Genomic DNA, 14,305 nt, shown 5'->3' with positions numbered 1-14,305 from the left:
CCTTTCACATGCTGGACACTCAAGGTGAGAAGCAAAATAGCACGGGGCCAAGAGCTGATTGTCTGGTTAGACAGTAATCATGAGCTCAGGCCTTGGGCATTTGACCTTTGAGAATTGCAATTTCAAAAAAATAAAGGTGTTGCTGAAATCAAGACTGTAGAAAGAGGGAGGAGGGATTGCACATTTCAACAGAAAAATTGCAATTAGCGAACCGAAAATTCCAGATAGATAGCCTACATAATGTTTATAGCTCATGAATAATTTAAAAAAAAAAACCTATATGTGATTTTATCTTTCTGACCATTACTAACCCCCCTCCCCCTTAAACAGGCACAGATAGTGGTTTTCAACAACAGTCTATGTGTTTTCCATACTTCTGCTTCCCAAAGTGTGGGTAGAAATGTCTGCATCCATCCTTGAGGGAAAAAGGTTCCACTCTAAACTATATGGCTGTCATCAGCTCTATCGACATAAGCAAAACTCGCCCTGGTGCCTTACATCTCACAGACAGCAGCTACCACTTCTAGAGTTTAACTCTGCAAAAACACTGAGGAGGGCGCCTAATAAAGAAAGACTCCTCTTCAGAAAACTCCAGTCAAGAAGATTTTCAGAGAACATCTTTCTCTTGATAGAAATACAGAGGACCAGAGGACACATGTTTGAGCCATTAAACATAGGTGTTAGTTGGCATTTTGTTAGTGTGAGAAGCAGCTCAAAGAGAAATGCCTTATTACAAGCTCAGTGCAGTCCATGTCATGGCCTCTGTTATTTCTTCCCATTGTGAAGGAAGACTATAGTGTATTAGAGCTGACCACTTCATAGCAGACAGGAAGCACAGGGAGGGTCAGGGACAAGGTATGTCATTCAAGTGCCCTTAGTGATGTATGTACTCCAGCTGGACTGCTACCTCTCAGCCCTTTATTCAGAGGAATCTATTTATGGATTAAAGTATTGATTAAGTCTGAGCTTGTATGATACAGTGATCTCTGGAAACAGTATAATAGACACATTTAAAGGTGTGTTTAATAAATCTCACAGGTATCTTTCAATCCTATCGAGTGGACAATGAGAGTATGCAGTCACAGCTTATAACAGTATCAGCAAGTAAGAGGGCAGAGGCACAGTTGTCACTTCCTGAAAAGTTTGAAATTAGTACACATGAAGTTAATATGGGAGTTCTTCTGACAAAAATTGTCTCTTTTTTTTTACAGCCTCCTTTTAGGAAGATAGAATATATACTGTGTGGCAGGTGAAGCATTTCTGATTTGGGTAATGCGATATGCATGTACCTATGTGTACCTTTTCCTCTCTCTCTCTCTCTCTCTCTCTCTCTCTCTCTCTCTCTCTCTCTGTAATATTTGTTGAATATAGTTTAGTTGGTAAACCTTTGAATATTTTAAGCTTTTAACAAGATCTACACTGTCTCAAGATCTTCAAAGGCTGTTCTATATAGCTTCCACTACCATATCTGAAACGTGTCCCTTCCACTTACCAGAGATGCTCATAAGCCCAAATCACCAGTTCGCACACAAAGAAAAGTAGATACATTTTTAACTTGGAGATGAATTACTTTGGAGTTGTCAGTTTTGGTGTCAAACCAAAACCGACACATACCAGACTATATTGTGCACCACAGGCTTGCTAATATATAACAGAAGCAAGACAGAATCAATTAGGAGACGCTGAGGTAGCCTATGGATTATGAAAAAGGTTGTGAGCTCTTCAGAAAAAGGTCACATTTTTTGATTATCTGTCAGTTCTTCAGAATTAACTATATCATAAGGTAAAGAAACTGGAATTCCCTAGGTTGTGAACAAGAAAATGTCTTATATTGTCATAGATATGTCTTGTTCTATGTGAGTTCTAGAGACAAAATATTAAAGCAGAATGAATATAGTAACATGCATCACTTGATATAGCTGTACCAGAAGAGAGGTGAATGTAGACAGGAAGATCTCCTAAGATTGTACTATTTAAATGGTAGTCTGATTATAGGTTGACATAATAATATTAGTGAACATTGACTGAACACTGTGTGCCAGAAACTGTATAAAGTGAGGTAATGCAATTAGAATTTCACCAAGGTTTTTGAAAATCCCCATTAAAAGCACCATTTTCTTTCCCATCAATTTTAACATAGGCGAAATTAGAGGTCCAGAGAAATAAGATCTTGTTCAAAGTTTTAAAGCAAGTACATTTTCCAGTTAGAATCTGAATGGCAGTACAATGTGTTGTACAGTTGAGGCATTTCAAGATTTGGCTGGAAGGGGACATCTGACCAGCAATAAGGGGCAGTGAGTTTCAGACAATGATGAGCCAAAATTCAATGTGCCTTCGATAGTTGAAGGAAAGCATTGGCTCAAAGGGCTGTCATGTGATGGGTGAGGCAGAAAAATGTCCACAGAGAGCTTATGTGCAAGCAGGTCATAGAGGGCTTTGAACCTCTTACAAGGATTTTAGCTTTTCCTCAAAATAAAATGAACACAGTTCCAGTAATTTGTCTGTTTTTATAATGGATAGGTTGAGGGAAAAGTTGCTGGACCAGCGGGAGAGGATGTCATGCTGATGATGGGAACACACCTAGAGTTGGTGGTGGGTGAAAGATGTTGTGGAAGGTCCATGGTGGTGGCTATCATCCAGTATGAACTGAAGCATGTGAAAAGAAGTTGGATGGAACAAAAGGCCACAACATCTTCAATTTCATCATGGTCTACCGAGGCAGTGAAAACTAGCCACCCGAATCCGTCATTAGAGGAATTGATGAAGTTAACCATTTTCCACTGAGTACTAAGAAGAAATTCTGTGCCTCACTGTGCATTTTGGTGGCATGTCTGTGCAGTGAGGGCAGAGATGCTGAGGAAGCTCACTCGTGAAGGCTGCATGCTGATCGCTCAGCTTGAAACAATTATTGCTTTGAAAAAGTGACCTCAAGGACGTAGTGGAGGACAAATAAGGGTTTTAAGGAAAAGCAAAAGACTAGCACTACACTTTCTAATGGAGTTGATGTCTTACTACTCAATTAATTTCACAGTCAAGGCCTGAGTTTAATTCTGAATCACCTTCTAGTTTTACTTATAAAGGACTTTCATTAAGCCAAATTAAGTAGATTGAAGTCTGGTTGTTTATTATCTAGTACTAAACCATTCCTACAAAGAGACACCTGTACAAGCCATTTGGCTCTGGTCAACTATAATTTTTACAATTTAATTATGAATATAATTAGGATGAGTTAAGAGACAGGCTAGGCATCAGCCATAAAATTTCCACTGTGCTTGCACACAAGAGCACATAAGAGCTTGTGCACGTGCGCACACACACACACACACACACACACACACACAAACACACACACACAGGAGGAGAGGGAGAGGGAGAGGGAGAGGGAGAGGGAGAGGGAGAGAAATGGAGAGAGAACACCTGAAGCCAGTGATAATATTTGCTTTCAGTGGAATTTTTTAGAGCATCTGCAAAATTTATTTTTACTTAATTTAAAACCTTCTTGAAAGTCTGTTGATGGAAGATATTTTTATACTATATCATTTTCTGTCATATCATTTGATTTCTTCATAGTGAATCTTTAGAACCTTCCTTTACTTCCTCTGGTTTTGAAGCCTTTTGTGACATCATATATTCATGTCTAGCCGCCACTTTAGCCAACTGCTCTCCAAGCTCCGTGTCTTCTCTCCCAAGGAATGTAATCACAAAGTTGATGATGCATTAGAAATAGCTTGACCACAGGGCAAGAAAAAGTCAAGAAAGGAAAATATTTGCAAATATACTTGACTGGTTTTTCTCCCCAATTACCTATTCAAAATACACGATATCAGCAAAATGACATGGTGACCATACATAGCAAAGCCACGGTTACATGCAATGGGCACTTTTGGCTATAGGATAATATCTTAAATCATTTTTATGTGAGGATGGTGGTATTGACATAGGTACAGGTACATGTATGAATTGTGTGTAAGGAATACACATGGGGTATCGCTTAAGGTATACTCAACCTTTGGTGTGTGGCTGACTGAAATTTAACACTGTTTAATCTTACGGGTGCCATTTCTCACAGCTACATTGTTGTTGAATGCTCACATGAGTGTTGCTTTTACACTGAAGCCTGGACTGTTACGGGCCATCATTTCTATCTCATTTTATTGCTGGACTATCTAACTGGTAAGTGACACATGAATATACATATGTGTACATGCATACACATTCATATACAAAAAGAAATCAATATACCAAATGACATAATAAAAGGAATACTTATGTAACTTATATGTACGCACTTAAGATTTACTTAGAGAAACTGAAAATGAATACAAAGGGATGACCCAGGGCTATACTTTTTTTTGCTATTAGCATTTATTTATTTATTTATTCGTCTATTTATTTATTTATTTATTTAACCAAATTGGTAGTATTTGGTAATACAGAATGACCTCAAACTTGCCACCCTCCTGCCTCATCTTCCCAAGTTTAGGGGTGTAAAAAGTACCTCCTGCTCAGCAGCATGAGGTCTATTTAATTAAGAGGTTAGCATTGATTTAATTTCATGCTGCAGAATACATTTGGGGCACGGTCAGGAGTGGGAAAAAGTTATTAATTTTACATGCAAATGGCATCTTTGATAAGGTGAAATCCATCACATTTACTAGTGCAAACTCATATGACATCATGTTAAAGACCTGAAATGAAGATGGCTGCCAAATGGAATGACCAGGTTTGGCCCAGCCCATTCTCACATATAGTAGTAGTACACTCTATAGGTAAATGCAGAGGGTGACCATTCTCATCTACTGATAATTATGTAGTTTTACTTCTATCTCAATTCTGATTATTTAATTTTTAAAAAGGCTGATGAACTATAAGGATTAATGAGTTAATGTTAGCATATGCTACTTTTTAAAGATGTGGTGGGAGCTATCTTTACAAATTAAGAGAGGGGAAAATATGTTACTATAGCTAAAAAATGACCCTTCAACTATATCTATCTCTTGATTTTGGAGGCCTTTGAACATGTTATCTTATATAGCCTAAGAAACTTTGCAGAACTATGACAACTGAGCCTCATCTGATCATGAACACCCTCAGAAGTAGAAGATAGAAGCAGAGGCATGTTACAGGGGCCAGATAGGAAGGTTGCAGTGTGATGTGCTATGGACACTCCATCACTATTCTCAAAGTTGCCTCTCGAGACCAGAGAAGGCATTAAGATGGATTTCCCCTGGGACCTACAAAAAGGACTACAACACTGTCAACACTTAGATTTTCATCCAGTGGGAGCTAGGTTAGACTTTTGTCCAGTTTGACATTGAAATGATATACAGTGTAATCTTAAGCTTCTCTGTTTGAAATAATAGGTTATGGCAGAAGGAAGAAACTAGTATTCATGTAATGTAGAAAACGGGAGACTTTAGCTTAAAAAGCAGAAAGCAGTTTCCAGATGAGCACTTACAGAAGTACTGAAAACAGCCACTCCAGTGTGCACCAAGATGACAGGGGCCTCTATAGCCAAGGGGGAAAGACTGTGAATAAAGTGTTGCCGCGCAAGCACTAAGTATGGTGTTTTGATTCCTAGAATTGTTGTTAAGGAGAGGAAAAAAAAAGAAGGCATGGTGGTGTATCTGTAATCCTGGAGGGAGCGAGATGACAGATAGAGACAAGGGGCCCCTTGAAGTTTGTAGGTTTACAAGGTAAAAATCCTATGCCCAAGGAGAAACCTTTTTCAGACAAAAGGGAAGGCACCTGAGGAATGGCCCCAGAGGTTGTCCTCTGACCTCTACACACGTGTCAGGTACAAAAAGCACCCACACATGCACAAGAAAGAAATGGAAGAATGGCGGGAAGAAGGCAGAGAGGGAAGGAAGGGAGAGAGGAAAGGAGGGAGGGAAGAATAAATGAATAAGGGCAAACATGAATTATGCAGGCAAATGGCTAGAACTAGAAATATCATCTTGAGTGAGGAAACCCAGACCCAGAAAGACATGCATGGTATGTACTCACTTATAAGTGGATATTCCCCATAAAGTACAGGACAACCATGCTACAACCCACAGACTCAAAGAAACTAGGTAATAAGGAGGACCCAAGGGAGGAAGCATGACTCTCACTTAGAAACGGAAATAAAATAAAATAGAAATGGAGGGAGGGAACTGGGTGGGAAAGGGGATGAGAATGGGGATCAATTGTTGGGAGAGGCGTTGCAGGAGAGTGCTGGAGAGAGAACAGAATCAGTTGGGGCATCTCTGGGACTAGTCTGAGACTGGGGATAAGGGAAGTTCGGGGGAGTCTATACCTCAGACTTCTGCCAGCCTGGAGATATGGAGACTGAAGTATCCACTTCCTGAAGCCAGGCAAGACTCACAGTGGAGGGTGGGGACATCAACCCACCCATAAAACCTTTGACCCGATTTTTGTTCTACATACAAGATGGCCAGGGATGAAGATAGGGCAGAGATTGAGGGAACCACCAGTCAATGACTGTCCCAGCTTCAGACCCATTCCATGAGAGAGAGAGTCAACACCCGACACTATTAATGATACTCTGCTACGCTTCCAGACAAGAGCGTAGCATAACTGCCTTCTACGAGGCTTCATCCAAGGGCAGATGGAACCAGATGCAGAGACCCACAGCCAAACACCAGGCAGAACTGGGGGAGTCTTGTCGAAGAGTGGGAGCTAGGATTGAGTTAGTCAGATGCCACAAGATCTACAGAGTCAAATAACCTGGGCCCATGGGGGCTCAAAGAGACTGAACCAACCACAGAGTGTGCAGGGGCTGGACCTAGGCCCATTATACATTTGTAGCAGATGTGCAGCTTGGTCGTAGTGTGGGTCCCCTAACCATTGGAGTGGGGGGCTTTCTCTGACTCTGTTGCCTTCTGTTGGTTCCCCCTCCCCTACCTGATTGACTGGCTGCTGTGTTCAGTGGGAGAGGATGTGCTTAGTCCTACAGTGACTTGATGTGCCAGTGTAGGCAGGTAAATCAAGTGGGGTTTCCCCTTCTCTGAAGACAAAGGGAAGTGGTAATGGCAGGATTTGTGAAGGTGGGACTGGGAGAAAAGGGGGTGGGCTGCCACCAGGATCTTATGTGATTAAATACAGAATTAATGAGAGGGGGGGAGAGGGAGAGGGAGAGAGGGGGGGAGAGGGAGAGAAACAAGGAGAGGGAGAGGGAGAGGGAGAGGGAGAGGGAAAGGGAGGGGGGAGGGAGGGAGGGAGGGAGAGAGGGGTGGGAGGGGGCAGGCCAAAGACATGATTTAAAAATATTGGTAATTGTTTTCTGAAGAAAGATAGAAAGGGATTCAGATGGAAGTATAGGTGGAAGGATCTCAGAGGAGTTGGAAGAAGGTAATATATTGTATGAAAAATATCAATTTTCAATAAAAGAAAATTCTAAAATATTAAAAATACAAAATAAAGAACAATGAAAACAGAAAAGTAACTACAAACTCCGTGAAAAAAATTAAAATACCTACCTAAGAAAACCATTATCTAACGGCATAGGGAGTAAAATATTACCCATCATTTAAGCAATTTTGAATAACAATGTGTATTATATTTTATTAACTGAAGAATTTTCTTTGAGAAGTAAAGAACTGTGAAAGAAAATGCTAAAGAAGACATTTTTGCACAACTACCCTGAAAGGCAGCGAACAAGGGTTCGAGCATTGTGGTCATAGTATAAATAGTGCTTATTAGTTTCCTAACAGCATAAATCTCTATGCTTACAGCGGCATAGAACATTGAAAGAAGTCAATGCACAATTGCTCCTGTGAAAGACGGGAGATAAAGACGAATGTTCCGACCTTTTAAAGGGCAGTTATCAGATATTGCTCAGTGTTAGTGAAACAATAAATATGTTTTAAGGATACTATTTAAACGTGGATATAATGAAAGTAAAGTGGAATGAGTCAATGTGTTATAATACCCAAGAATATTATCAGTGGTTGATATATTTGTAATATTATAAAGAACTAAGAAAATAACCATTAAAAGTTTTTGTTTCTTTAAAAAACAAAACTACTGACAAGGATAATAATTCTTTGCATGAGGAAGCCCCTAGAAGCATCTGATCATTTTTTCCTAGAATAAATGATCCTTTCGGGCTTTTTGATGTTTTTGTTTGTGCCTATGTGTAATAATATGATACAAAAACATAGAAAAGAGAGTGCTAATAAAATTAAACTTGAAATATTGCTCACATGAAATAAGAAAATGACTTTTTATGTATGTAAATAAATTCTAAATAAGGACGGGCCAGAAATCGATTGCAGAAATAAGAGAATAAAGTTTTAAAAATATACCCAGAGAAAATGGTATTTAAAATATTGCTAGTTTCACTGCCAAGTAATAAATATTGAAACATTGTGTACTCTTAGAAAGTTCTATTTTTATATCTACCTTAAAATTCCAATATTTAAATTTCTGACCTCTCACTTAATTTTAAATTCCCGTAATGTTTGAGACAGGGTCTTCCCGTGCTGCCTTTATTGGCCTGGAACTCACTATGTAGACCAGGCTGGCTTCAAACTCTTCAAATGCTGCCCTCCAACACTGGGGTTAAAGACATGTACCATCATAACCGATCATTCTTCAGTCCTTCTTAGTAGGGGGAACAAAATACTCATGGGAGCAAATATGGAGACAAAGTGTGGAACAGAGACTGAAGGGAAGGCCATTCAGAGACTGCCCCACCTGGGGATCGATCCTATATACAGTCACCAAACACAGACACTATTGTGGATGCCAAGATGTGCTTGCTGACAGGAGCCTGATAAGGATATCTCCTGAGAGGTTCTGCCAGAGCCTGACAAATCCAGAGGTGGATGTTCACAGCCAACCTTTGGACTGAACACGGGGTCCCCAATGGAGGAGTTAGATAAAGGACTGAAGAAGCTGAAGAGGTTTGCAACTCCATAGGAAGAACAACAATATGAGTCAACCAGACACCCCAGAGCTCCCAGGGACTAAATCACCAACCAAGGGTACACATGGAGGGACCCATGGCTCCAGATGCATATACCAGAGGATGGTCTTGTCAGGTATCAATGGGAGAAGAGGCCCTTGGTCCTGTGAAGGCTCAGTGCCTTAGTGTAGGGGAATGCGAGGGTGGGGAGGCAGGGAGTGGGTGGGTGGGTGGGTGTTTGGGGGAACACTCTTATAGAAGCAGGGGGAGGGAGGATGGGATAGGGGTTTTGGGGAGGGAGCGACCGGGAGAGGTGATAATATTTGAAATGTAAATTTAAAAAAAATCCAATAAAAAAAGAAGACAACAAGAAAAAAAGAAGAATTAATATTCTAAAGAATGTTTTAGGAAATAAAGATTTTGCATAGGCTAATGTAATAAGCGTATGTTTTCTCTCAAAACTAGTGTGAAGAGTAGTTAGTACACAGATATGAGGAGTTGAAAATTGAGTGTTAAGTTGAATTTTCAAGCTATGTAAATTCAGGACTCCTCTAATTTTTTTTTAAAATTATTTTCGTATCGAACACCTAATACTCATATTGTAAGAAAAATGTTATTTTATTTAGTTCTCATAGAACCTTTTTGAGTTTGAAATTATTTTCCTTGTGATCTTTCTACTTCATTGTTAGGTCCGCTGTTCGTGTGAGGATTCATTGAGAGCATGTGAGAAACACCAGTGAGTCCATCTCTTCCCATTTACACTTGCAAGATTGCTAAGAAAATCCAGACACCAATACAAGGAAAGGACACTCCGTATTGTCTGTTTTCTTCTGGATCTGTATTTATCAGAATTCACAAGTGGGAGTAATGAGAGACAGCATATTCCCCAGGATTTAAGTCTACTGGAAAGCTCCACGACACCCTCCGGCATCCAACACATTATCACACCTCTTACCCTAGAATTCTACGGTGACATTTGTCTAACAAGGCCACATTTACAGGACTAATAACGCCTTCAGCACAAGCTATTTCCAGGAAATCAAGTCTTTGCTGATGGTGGGTTAAATTCCCGTGAGAAAATGTGTTGCTAATTCAATTATACTGACCTCAGGTATGGAATTTCTATCAATAGTTGAGACCCTTAAATTCTGAAATAGAAAACCAAATTCAGGGCTTTTGTTGCTCAGTGTATCACACGGGAGATCACCATAGCATTTGCAAGTTCTTGTGAAAAGAAATTATATTAAACTGGTCCAAATGAAACCCTTTCAAAATGTAAGTGATTTCTGTTCACTCTTCTTGGAATATGCGATGGTGAATTTAAAACATTTAATGATAAATTAAAGAACTCATATAGTGCAAGCAGGCAGGTCAATTGTTTCCACTAGGAATATCATTCTTCTGTCCTGCAAAGCATTCTAGTAAGGTTGTAAAATTCCATTTGGTCTATTTGCTTTGGGACTTTTCCATGAAAACACAACACTCAGCTAGGGGCCAAATAGAAATGTTAAGCCTTCACAAACTGGATTCACTAATAGTGAGAGAGAAAATAGAAATATATTTGTTATGACAACATGAACCGTGTGGCGTTGATGGGAATGATGTTTTCTTCATGCCTACCTAGCCCAACAGCAGAAATCATTTTAAGCATTTCCACTAATACACAGTAAATAATTTGATGCAGAGAACTGATTATCCAAAAGGTGAAAGAGCTGAAATCAGAGTGAGGGAAATCAGAAATTAGTCTTCCAGGAAGCTCTTAGGTCCGCCGGTGGGGAAGGGCAAAGACAAGAGGGTCTGGGCCACAAGATGGAAGCTGGACTAGTGTGGTCCTATCTACCAAAGCGCCACACCAAAAAGCAACCCCTGAGGCAGTGAAGTGGGTAGTGGTAAAGGATAAGAGATAAACTATTAGGAGGCTGTACTTTGTCTCCTTCCTTGTCATGGTTTGGATGTAAAATGCCCTTCAACATCATGTGCTTGAATACATGGTACCCAACTGTGAGTATGTTTTGGGAGAGTGTGGAACTTAAGAAATAGTGCCTAGCTGGGAGAAACCCGAAACTGGGAGTGGGCCTTGAAGGTTATATGTGCTTTTATTTCAGCTCCAGGTGTCTCTCTGTTTTCTGGTTTTCACAAGATAAGCAGCCTTAGTGACTCCCAGCACTATAAACTCTGCTATACCTGCTACTCAATGACATACGGTACCTTCTAACCTTGATTCTCTTTCTGGCTTCTGTGAGACATTTGCTCATAGAAACGAAAGTATGGTTAAAACGAGATCTTCTACCCGCTGTCTCTTGCAGTGGTTGTCCACCCTCCGACACGCCTGCTAGCTGCCAAGTATACCTCTGAAATCGCTCTGCTTAGGGCCAACCCCGTGATGGTGTGGAGCACAGAGGAGAGCGGGCAAGGATCTGTGGGCACCGGGGCTCAGACACAGCCAGCACACACAGCACATTCTGTGGATTTCCTAAACGGCTTTGCCTCTGTTTGAAAAGAGTTAACTGCATGGATCTGGTGAACTTGTAATGGGAGCTATTATACATCTCCAAGCATTGCCATGCGAGCTGTGATGAAATCCAAGACTCCTCTAAGCCTGCATATAAGTGTCCACATAATTTTGAAAAAAAAAATTAGCTTAATTATGATGAGTAGTAAAAGCACCCTCCCTGGTATGATTTCCCCCAGTACTGAATATCAGAGTAAGCACTTTCTCACCCCTGAATGATATTTAGATTAGAATTGTAGTCTAGATCTTCTGAAGAGTTTAGAACACTGACTGAGGGTAGTGCTCGATGGCAGAGCATTTATCTGGCATACTAGAGGCACCGTGATCTATACCAAGCACAGGAAAAAATAAAAATAAAGTTTATGTTAAAAACACATGTACATGGTTGGTATGTCTTTGTCTAACATTGCAGCATATTCTCTTCCATTTTAAGCCATGGCTTCTTCCCCACATTTTGTATACCACACAGTGACATTCTGGTATTTTTGATTAGTTAAGGCAAGATTGCCAAGAATTATAGTCTAATTATCATTCTATAAAAGTACCATAAACAGCATACCTATAATGTATACAGCACAATTGTAGGAGCTAAGACCAAGTCAATAACATTGAGTGCTGAGGGACCATTTTCTGCTTCATTTGATAGTGATATTTAGCTGCATTCTCACATGATTGGAAGAGATAAGGCATCATGCTAGGTCTTATTCTAATTTTTTACTTCCTTTTAGAAGTTCATCATAGAGTTTTACATTAATCTATCTATCTATCTATCTATCTATCTATCTATCTATCTATCTATCTATCTATCATCTGTCCATCCATGTATCTATGTATCTATGTATGTATGTATACATCCATGTATCTAGCTATGTATCTATGTATTCTATCTATCTATCTATCTATCTATCTATCTATCTATCTATCTATCTATCTATCTTCTGTCCATCCATGTATCTATGTATCTATATATGTATGTATCTATACATCCATGTATCTAGCTATGTATCTATGTATTCTATCTATCTATCTATCTATCTATCTATCTATCTATCTATCTATCTATCGTATCTATCTATATGTATCTTGCTATGTATCTATGTATCTATGTTATCTATCTTATCTATCTATATATTCATGTATCTAGCTATGTATTTGTGTATTCTATCTATGTATCTAACAATGTATCTATGTATTCTATCTATCTATCTATCTATCTATCTATCTATCTATCTATCTATCTATCTATGTGTCATTATGAATGTGCCATGGTATATGTATGAAAGTCAGATGACACTTGTTGGAGTCAGTTGTCTCCTTCTACTATATGGGTTCCAGGGATCAAATGCAAGTCTGTAAGCTTGGTAATAAGCACCTTTACCTTCTGAACTGCCTCACAGTCCCTTGGGCTTCTTTTATAAAGGTGTTAACCTTATCAGGAATGCTCTGCCTTATGCCTCATCACCTTCCAAAGGCCCTGAGAGCAGGGGTTTCAACATATGAATTTTAATGGGGGATATTCTATCTCTTCATTTTCAGATTGCTTTCTCAACGCAGATCACCTGGAAAGCTACTGCCAGCATGTGTACAACATGTTGAATTTTTAAACAGACTTTATTAAACATGATCTTCATTTGCACCATTACCTATTTTATAACTGTTGGCAGAAGCTCTCTCTAAGCCACTCCTAAGGGTGCTGCCTGTCTCCTCTCTGCTCTTCAGTTCTAATCATGCCTGTATTGCTAAAACTAGGTCAGTTCAGGTTTAAGTCTAAAATATCTTAGAAATGACCACATTTCTTGCAGGGATTCAAAGGACACATACCCATATGAGCTCTGAGGGCCTGCTTTCCATATGCTTAGCCTATGGGAATGGCTCACTAAAATCTTTGGAATCATGTAAACTAAAGGACGTAGGAAGCTTAATTGATGGGTATCTTATACAATACTGCCCTGCTCAGCAGATATGCCAGTCTGTTTCCAGATGAGATAATTGTCACTTAAAAGTATAGAGGTCAAAATGTGACATGCATGTTACTAAATATACACAATTAAGAAAGGAATCTGCACAGAACTGGTTACAGTTTCCCAGGTTGCTCTTCCAGTGTATGTGCGTGTATGAACTAAGAGCATCAGACTGCGGTGAATGAGATGCATGCTTACTTAAAATTTCTTTATCAGTCCTGTCCTTTTAAGTTGTAGGTTAGAGAACCTGAGAACTGTAAATCATTGCTCTCCAGAGGGAATAAAAACTCTAGGCTCACCCTAGCCCCCAATCAGGAATACTTTTATGTCCTTAAACAATAGGCAGACAACAAGACAATCAGAAACTGAGCAGACTGAAGGAGAGACTGGGAGGGAGACCCTCATCTTCATCCTATTGATTTCATTTCACAAAGCTTTAAAAGTGTGAAGAATGAAAGGGCACATTGGAGGACTTCTTTTCTAGCATTGGCCCCCAAGTCCTCACTCCTACTACTGGGAACCCTCATACACAGCATCCAAGATCAGACCTCCTAAGTGGAACATTTTTCCTTGGAGATTTTTCTTGTTGGGACTTTAATTAAGCTCCTGCCAGGCTTGCAAGGTTTTTAATTTTACCTTTCTTTTTTCTTTTTTTTTTTTCTCTGTCCTTCTTATATCAGCCTGCTTGCCAGGAGATGTTTCCAAGCTGTCACAGTTATGGGAAATGTACCCGATGATATTAAACTTAGTGATATTCAAGTGTTTGTTTTTCTAAGTAGCTACAACAAAAGTTTCCTTACAGGAAGCGATTTCATTTGTTCATTCATTCGTTCACTCATCCCATTTTTACTTTAGATCGTCCCTTTTATAAATGAGAAAGTAATACATCAGAAAAAGAAGCTTCATGGAGTACCCATTACA

The 14,305-nt window shown here is 39.5% G+C and overlaps 1 protein-coding gene across 5 annotated transcripts in view; it reads right to left on the bottom strand.

The window, feature by feature from the left end:
* The window catches only part of Arhgap15 (Rho GTPase activating protein 15), a 622,856-nt gene that overhangs the window by 128,957 nt on the left and 479,594 nt on the right, over window positions 1-14,305 (bottom strand). The gene's annotated exons all lie outside the window — the stretch shown is intronic.

Source organism: Mus pahari, chromosome 3 (genome assembly GCF_900095145.1).
Source record: "Mus pahari chromosome 3, PAHARI_EIJ_v1.1, whole genome shotgun sequence".
In the NCBI taxonomy this organism is placed as follows: domain Eukaryota; kingdom Metazoa; phylum Chordata; class Mammalia; order Rodentia; family Muridae; genus Mus; species Mus pahari.
This window is presented reverse-complemented; position numbering and strand designations above follow the sequence as displayed.